Source organism: Setaria viridis, chromosome 7 (assembly GCF_005286985.2).
Source record: "Setaria viridis chromosome 7, Setaria_viridis_v4.0, whole genome shotgun sequence".
NCBI lineage: Eukaryota > Viridiplantae > Streptophyta > Magnoliopsida > Poales > Poaceae > Setaria > Setaria viridis.
In genome coordinates, this window is record NC_048269.2 from 3,203,984 (window position 1) to 3,212,808 (window position 8,825).

The 8,825-nt window shown below is 43.2% G+C and overlaps 1 pseudogene; it reads left to right on the forward strand.

The window, feature by feature from the left end:
- Positions 1 to 6,605: 6,605 nt before the first annotated feature.
- LOC117862691 (acyl transferase 7-like) lies at positions 6,606 to 7,568 on the forward strand (annotated as a pseudogene).
- The last annotated feature ends 1,257 nt before the right edge of the window (positions 7,569 to 8,825 follow it).

Consider the following 8,825-nt stretch of genomic DNA (forward strand, 5'->3'; position numbering starts at 1 on the left):
CAAGTGACGGGTTAGTATAAGAATATGCATGAAAATACTAGTTAAGTGGCACTAAAAGTGTGTCAACAACGAGCGTCAATAAAGACAAGTAAGTGTTGGCTCTCATCCTATTGGCATGACCGTCAATTCACTTAATTCGAATTCAAATTGGATGGTTCTTACAAGTGGCATCAGAGCCGGTGTTTCATAGGGTGAACTTAAAACTTGTTTAGTGAGGTGGATAAAGAAATAAAGTTTTGACAACTTCTACTAAATTTTATATTGTTAAAATCTGAACTTAAGGCTAATTACTCTATCTTTTTCTCTCTATCTTAGAGCTTATTCTCCCTCTTGCTTCACTTACTTGCTTATTAAAGATGGTCTTAACTTATATTATCTTATGTGGGGTTGTCCTAAGTGCTTGTGCGCTGTTTTAGAAGAACTTTTGGTTAGGAGTGGATGAGAGGTTGCACCGTTGGCTTTTAGTCTTGTATTGCAATGTTTAGATGCTTATTGTGTATCGTGCCCTATTTTCTAAACTTGTGAAGCTTGGTGGCTGCAACTTGTTAAGTCTAATGTTGGTTTAATTGCAGTTCATGTTTTTTTAAATTTCCTTAATATTATGCTTCATTTGTGCAAGTTTATATCATGCTTAAATTAAATTCCTGCTTGCTGAAATTTCTATGTGAGCCCAATATATTGCTAGAACGTGGTGAAGAAACGTCATATTGCATCCATACCTTGCATACATGTTCATGCACATGTGAGTTACCTTTTTGAGAAAATATACGATGTTTTTATTGCTGTTTTAATGTCCAAATCTGAGACAAAACAAGTGATGTGCTTGCTGTCCAAAATCTGTCCATGCCATCTTTATCACTTCTAGCACTCTATACATGTGTTATTCTTTGGTATTTCCTACCCTGATCCAATTTATACTAAATCTTTATCTTATCGCTAACTCTTCTAACTTGGACTTTATCACCGGCCTACCAAAGGCTTCTCAAGGGTATGATTCTATTTGGGTAATTGTTGATCGCTTGACAAAATCAGCTCACTTTCTTCTAGTCAAAGCCACTTACCTAGCCAAGCAATATGCGGAGTTATATCTCACTTGGATAGTGTGTCTCCATGGTATCCCAAAAACCATTGTCTCCGATCGTGGTCCTCAATTTGTTGCTCACTTTTAGAAAAGCCTTCATGATGCCATGGGAACCAATCTCACCTATAGTACCCCTTATCATCCTTAAACCGATGGTCAAACCGAGAGAGTTAATCAAGTTCTAGAAGATATGTTGTGTGCATGTGTGCTCATATATGAGAAGAAGTGGGTGACTTGCTTCCCATTTGCGGAATTCTCTTATAACAATAGTTATCAAGCAAGCATCAAGATGTCCCCTTTTGAAGCTCTCCATGGAAGAAGGTGTAGAACTCCTATCAATTGGTCATAGTTCAGGGAAAGACATTTCTTTGGTCTCGATTTAGTTATGGAAGTCGAATAACAAGTGAAGACCATTCGTGAGAACCTTCGCATAGCCCAATCTCGCCAAAAGAACTATGCTGATCATCGCTGTCGTGAGTTAAGTTTCGAAGTAGGTGACCATGTCTACCTTAAAGTCTCTCCTTTCAAGGGCACTCGTCGTTTCCTAGTGAAGGGGAAATTAGCTCCTAGATATGTTGGACCTTACAAAATCACCAAAAGAATCGGCACCATAGCCTACCAATTGGATCTTCCTCCAGCACTCTCCACTGTTCATAATGTGTTCCATGTATCTCAACTCAAGAAGTGTCTTCGGGTGCCAACTGAAAATGTGGACTAGGAGAATTCTTGACCTTCGATCGGGTCTTACTTATGATGACCATACTATTGGTATTTTTGATCACATTAAGGAAAATGAGAAGGGGGAATGTCAAGTTTGTCAAGGTTCAATGCAGTAACCACTCCAAAGATAAAGCTACTTGGGAACATGAGGATAAAATGAGAGAACAATATCCCGAGATTCTGTTGGGGGGGGGGAGATTGTCATGATCCAAAGTTACAAAACATGCTTAACATGTCATCATAGGCATCATGAGCATCATTTGGACATAATTGAGCATCAATGAATAGCATTTGTTTAAAGTTCATACATTGTTGTTATTGTTTAAATTCAACTTTGTGAAGCAACTCAAATGTTTGCCATGCAACTATGCCTCCTGTGATTTTATTTAAATACTATATGCAATGTGATGAATGTACAGTGTTTTTACTGAATTTTTGAGTGATGTTTGCTTGTGTTAAAAATTAACTTAAAATTTCAATTTTAGCTGTTTTCCTTTATCAATTGTGTGCAAACCTGTGCAGCTCTAGATGTGATTCAAGTTCCATTGTCTTCTTTGTGATTTTATCTTTCCAAAGAGTATTTTTGGGGAATTTTTGGACCCTTGTAGCTCGCTCAGTTGAAGGGAAAATTTGAATGTGGAAAAATATCGCCGGGCCCACACGTCAGCGGCTTCTTCCTCCTCGCCTACTCCCTCTCGTGCGCTGGTTGGGCAACGCATAAGCTCGCTGCCACGTCGCCACCGCTCACCGACTGTCGAGGCCCTACCCACGCAAAATTGCCCCACTGCCCTCGCCGTTCCTCGCCTTTTTAAGACCCCGTCGGCCCTCCCTCGAAATCCTAGCCCCTTTTTCTCCATTGTGCCTCCACCAACTCCAAGCTCTCCGCCGTTGCTGGCCCAATTCGCCACGGTTGGTGAGTCTTGGTTCGATTCCTTGTAGCCAGAGCATCCTAGCGATGTCGTGCATTCATTTTGCCTCTCACCCGCATTTTCCCTTACTGTGTAGGCCTCCCGGCGGCGAGCTTCCTCTGGCCGTTGCTGCTATTCCTCTGCCTACACTCCTGTCCATTCGCTCCCAAGCTGCTAACGGTGAGATAGCCTAAGCTGGACGCTCCCCTCTTCTTCCTTGCACGCGTGCTTGTGCTCTTGGTACCCCTCTCCAAGTCTTGCAGCATGGCAACCTGCTATCTTGACCGGCCCTTCCCTCTATGTGTGCCTCTGTATGTGAATGAACTGAAGAAGGTGAAGAAGATGAACAGTACAAGCTAATAGGGAGTTACATGTTGGTACTTGTGTGTTCATGAGTTTGCAAAAATTGTAGTAAAATATCTATAGATCCAAAAATGGTGGTTCTTATTTTGTTGGGTTCCAGATGAGATAGTTTTATGCAAAATTGGGTATGTGCATGTTGCTATTGTAGATATATTGCTATGATTTATCTTGTGTTAAACTTGCTAAATGCCTAATAAATCACGTGTTGCTCCAAAAATTGTGAAACTAGTTTTGTTACCTTCCATGTATCATATATGTTTCAGATCGGCAACTTGTAGAAGTGTAATGTATAGTTTTCATACTGTTTTAAATATATTTTTTTTGCTATATTAATTTTGTTATTTGCATAATAAATAGAAGAAAAATGATAAAATGTTGAAACCACTTTTGTTAAGCTATGTGTTCTGTATAAAATCCATTAAAAATGATATTTATGTTATTCTAGATGATTTACATACCTTTTATGATTTAATGTGTTTAATGGTAGTTTATCTTGATTAATTTATATCTCAATGATGGAAATTGATTTTGATGTGAATCCAACTCTCATGGTTTTGTATTGTTGCTTTCTACCAGTGCAATCTATATCATATTTGTTGCCCAACGTATGAATTTAATCTTGCAATTCATGCTCACTAAGGAATTAATCAATTAAAGTGATCCTTCCAATTAATCTTGGTGGTTGATTATTACCATTGTTAGCTTGATTGTTCTGTCCGTAATTTATTCTTGAATGTGTCTATCATTTTCCATACATTTCATAAGCATTTTTACTTATAACATCATCTCTAATGCATGCATGCATTTCATCCATTCTAGAGAACAAAGTGTCAGAGTGTGAGACTGTCGAGCCCGAAGCCGAGGCCGAAGTAGAAGTTGTGGTTGTACCCGAGGAAAACTAAGGCAAGTAGCTAAGCATATTTATATCCTACTTTTCAAAGAGAAATTGTTACTATGTATCGCTATGTGTTGCATGTGGGTTATCTTATTGCATTATTAGAATCTATGTCTTTGTTATTATGGCCTCTCTTGCTTTGTTATCATATACCTTGTTGCTCGAGTAGTATGGGTAAAGTTAAATTAATCTTGTTAATTACTTAGCTATGCTTAGATGTAGAACAGTCACTTTGGTAAGCGAATGGTTATAGGTTAATCAACACCGATATCGATGCTAGTATGGATCTTTAATGTTGTTGAATAATTGAACATGATGGTTAATTGGATACGAGATTTGAGCGGTGTGTAGGGTCATGAGAATGGAGTCTCGGTGGCATAGACTGCTTGAGTCGATTAAGAACCGTCCGTTGTTGATATAGGTTTGAGCACCATTTTCATGTTACCACACATCCCCTAATAGGAAGGTAATACCTTACTTGTCTCGATCTACGGGCACGGTCCTAGATGTGTGGTCTTCGAACTATGTAGAGGAGCCTAGGGGTGTCCCCAATGGACCTAGGTCGTCCTCCACACAAGCTAGGCGTGTTTTACTCATAATTCGGGGTGGTTTGGAAAGTGTTGGCATGAGTACCCCCTTGTGCACCTTTAGCTCGGTGTGCGAGCCGCAAGGTCTTCGAGTCATGTGGATAAAGAGTACACCCTTGCTAAGATAAATCAATTCGAATTGCCGCGCTCTCGGTTATGAGCAAGCTCAAGTCCCATGAATTTATCGTAGAGTTATCGAATGCTTATGTATACTTGTTCACATGAATATGCTCTATGTTACCATGTTGATGTAATTATTTTTACTAAAATTTGAAGTGGATTTTGGGCAAAATTAATAAAATTTGCTACAAAATTTACTTAACCTTAAAACCTTATTCCTTGTTCAACCCTATGCATGCTCTTGTTATATATTTGTGTAAGACTTGCGAGTACCTTTTTGTACTCATGTTGTTATTGCTCACTAAGTTGCAGGTGAACTTGAGGCCGTGTTTTGTCACTTTTACCCCGCCAATCCGAGAGTGGGTGATGAGTGATTAGAGCGGTCGTTATTGCTTTGGTGGTGTTCTTGGGCAACGACACCATCATTTCTTTTGCGTTAATCTATCGTATTCGCTACGTAGATGTGCTCTTTTCATGAGTTAGATGTTGGGAAACTTGAACCTTAATATTTAATCTCATGTTGTTGTTGTCGTCATGGGTCTAAGACTTATACTTTGGAGCTCATTCATTTAAATTTCAGATTTGTCCAAGACTTGTATTTTGGAGCTCATTCATTTAAATTTAGATTTGAACCATGTATGTCATGAACTTGTAATCTTAATTGTTGAACTTTTGTAATGCTTAAAATTTCTCTTTATGGTTCATGTGGTGATGTGCAATTTGTACGGTTGGTGTTGCTCGCTCTTAGGCATGTTGTGAAACACCTACCGGGATTACTGGATTTGTCTCTTATTATGTTGAATTGCACCGAGTCTTGTATCTCTAAGATAGTGTTTGGTTCAACCTCTGGTAATGCAAATGGAAATGAAATCAGGTTATAGGGGAATCAAAGGCGGGATAAGTGATTATTATCTTTGTTTGGCTGCCAAATGTAACGGTATCAAATCACAGAGAAGAGAAGAGTGTGTTGAGCAGAGTGTGTTTGAAGGAGCCGTCCCCATTGAGTGCGATGCAGCCAGAGTTATCAGCCATTGCCCTGCCGAAATAGCAATGTCATGGTAACGTAGGTGTGGGGCTCCACTTCACCTTGAAGACGCTAGCAAGCTCCACCATTTGAAGCACGCTGGCCATCGCTCACCGGTGTCACTGAGAAGCGGCAGCAGGCAAGAGCCATGTAGAAGAAAACACATCTGGAAGGAGAGGGAAGAAGTGATTCATGATTCTCTTGACGGATAAGAAGCAATTCATGGTGCTTTTGCTGGAGATGGCAGGGTGCCGATGAGGTGGTCACCAGTACAGCTCCTCCAGAAGGGGATAGCGAGGGGTGTACTGCTCCCGTATGGGACACGAGGGGCCAGAGCTCCTCACCCATGAAAATGATGGGTAGAATCAGAGGTGGCTATTGGATGATCTCGCTGAAGAGAGGCAGAGGCATACATGGTCACCGGCAAAGCTCTAGAGCAGGTGAACAGGGGGTGGGAGGAAGACAACAAGGCAGTCGAAGAGGCGGCGCTTGATTCTTCAAGCGGCGGTGATACCGCGGAGGCGGGGAAGCGATAACAGCCGCAGATGGGGGTAATCGGATATGAGTAGCCTGGTATTGGATTACGCGGTATTCGATTACTGGCTGTGTCGAAACAAACGTATTTAACGGGATCTGTTAACGGGATCCGTTAACTTCCGCAATCTGATTACGTTACAAATTTCCCAACCAAACGCTATCTAAGTGTGAGTTGTCATTTGACACGTTTAAAGATGAGTAAGTGCATCCTATTGGTACAATTCACTTAATTCGACTTCAACTTAGATGGTTCTTGTAATTACTACCCACTAGCAGGGCACCTAGCATTCTCCAACAACGCCAGCGGCGGCGCCGCAACCGTCGCGGTTGACTGCAACCATGCGGGGCATCGTGCAGTCTCTAGGAGGTGGATCACCTGGAGCACCCGCTCATGGTTCCCAAGGACAAACCCGCCGACACCGCCGGAGGAGAACGAGAGGGAGCTCGTGGTCCTCGTTCAGGTCACCGTCTTCAGCTGTGGCGGCTTCGTCGTCGGGTACCGGTCCAGCCACGCCGTCGCGGACGGCGCCAGCACTGCCCAGTTCATGGCCGCCATCGGCGAGCTGGCGCGCGTCGCGGAGAGCGTCTCCGTCGCGCCGCAGTGGTGCCGTGAGGCTATGCTGGAGCCGTCGTCAGCGCTAGTGGCTGCCGCGGGCCTACCCGACGGTCCCGACCCTTCCAGTGCCGCCAACTGGCTGCTCGAGTACAGTACCTCGCCGTCTACGTCCCGGCCGACCAAATCAACCACTTGAAGAACCAGTACGACACGGCGCACGCAGGCGCACGGTGCTCGGCGTTCGAGGCGCTCATCACCACGGCGAGCCGCACCCGCGTGGCGGGGTTCGGCGCGGACGCCGTCATCCACCTCTGCTTCGCGATGAGCACGCGCGCCCTGCTGCGGGGCTCCCTCCCGCGCGGCGGCACCGGGTTCTACGGCAACTGCTACCTACGTCATGCGCGTGTCCGCGCCCGCGTGGAAGGTGGCGAGCTCCTCGGTGGCGAAGGTGGTGAGGCTGATCAAGGACGGGAAGCGGCGGATGCCGGCGGAGTTCGCGCGGTGGGCGGCGGGGAGGAGGTGCCCGCCAGCGACCCGTACCGGATCACGGCGGACTACCGGACGCTGCTGGTCTTCGACTGGTCCCGGCTCGCATTCGCCGAGGTTGACTACGGGTGGGGCCCACCAGCGCATGTCGTGCCGCTCACGAACCTTTCCCACGTCGCCACCACGTGTATTCTGGTGAGGCCACGGGCGCATCACAAGCCGGGTGGGACCTGGCTCATCACGCAGCGCATCACCGCCGAGTTCCACAAGGCGATGCTCGAGATGAGCTGAATTATGCAGTAATTACTTATAAGTGAAAGGTGTTCTTGTGAGAGTTGCGGCAAATGCATTTGGTAAAAAGGTGGATTCATCACCTTGTTTTTTTTATTATTTGAGTATATTGATTCTTTTTCTAAGAACATTGATCCATCACCTAACAATATTTGGAATATGAAGAAAAGAAAATTTAGGCCTTCATTTGTTCAAGTAGTGTTCTTATTCTCTTGAATTGTTGAGCATTAGCTCAACTCCGTGAGCTGTTACATTCATAGGGCATCTATCACAAGATCTTTTTTTTAACTTTTTTGAGGCCATTACGCTCAAGTGACTACTTGACTCAGGCCGTCCCTAGGGACGTGCAAGGTGTGTGCTTGTACAGGGCCCTTAAACATGCAGGGCTCCTTAATCATGCACTTCTTTAGCTTGTAGTCATTAATAGCTTTAGAGAGAAATTAATATTGCATATAGCGAGAAACGTTACATGCAAAGGGAAGGATGCTTGGCATACACAGGATCTTGTGATGTGTAATCAGCCAACCTTTACGAGAGCAGCTTAAAAGCAAAGTTTTTTCTTTAAAAAATACCTAATGTGAGTGTGCTATTGAACAAACTTTGTAAGATAACATTTGCATGAAATTTGAAGCTGTTCGCTCATAACTTAATTTAGCTAGAAACTATTTTGTAATTCTTCTCTCTTTTCCCCCCTCGTAAGTATCTCCGTAACTCTGTACATATTCTCTCCTTTTTTGAAATGAATCGCTGTGGCCCCCACAGTTTTACTAAAAAAAACTTAATTTAACGAGTATTTATGTACTTGCATAAAAAGTTCACCGAGGGCTTCGAAAGCACATTTTCATCTCTCTTTTCATGCTTCGCTCTGCTTAAGTGCACCTTAATCAAAGAATTTATCATAACACTCGAGTTCAAGTGTCGCTATTTAATTTTGTGCACAAATCCGAGTGAATTAATTATAATATGGATCAAACCAAACTTCTATAGCAAATATTTGTCAAAAATAAACTCAATTGTTTATGACTTTACTTATGCGCATTATTATGCTAAGACTCAACAAACGTATGGATTTTCCTTAAAACAGCATACAATTAAGCAAAAAAATTTCTTGATCGTTGCTTCATCACCATCAGGGCCTAACTTTATTCATGGTACAGGGCCTCTCAAATGACTGGGACGGCCCAGACTCTTTGTTTCATCAAGGGGAACCTCTTGGATAACATCTGTTCTTCCAAATGTTTTATTTTTTTCCGATCC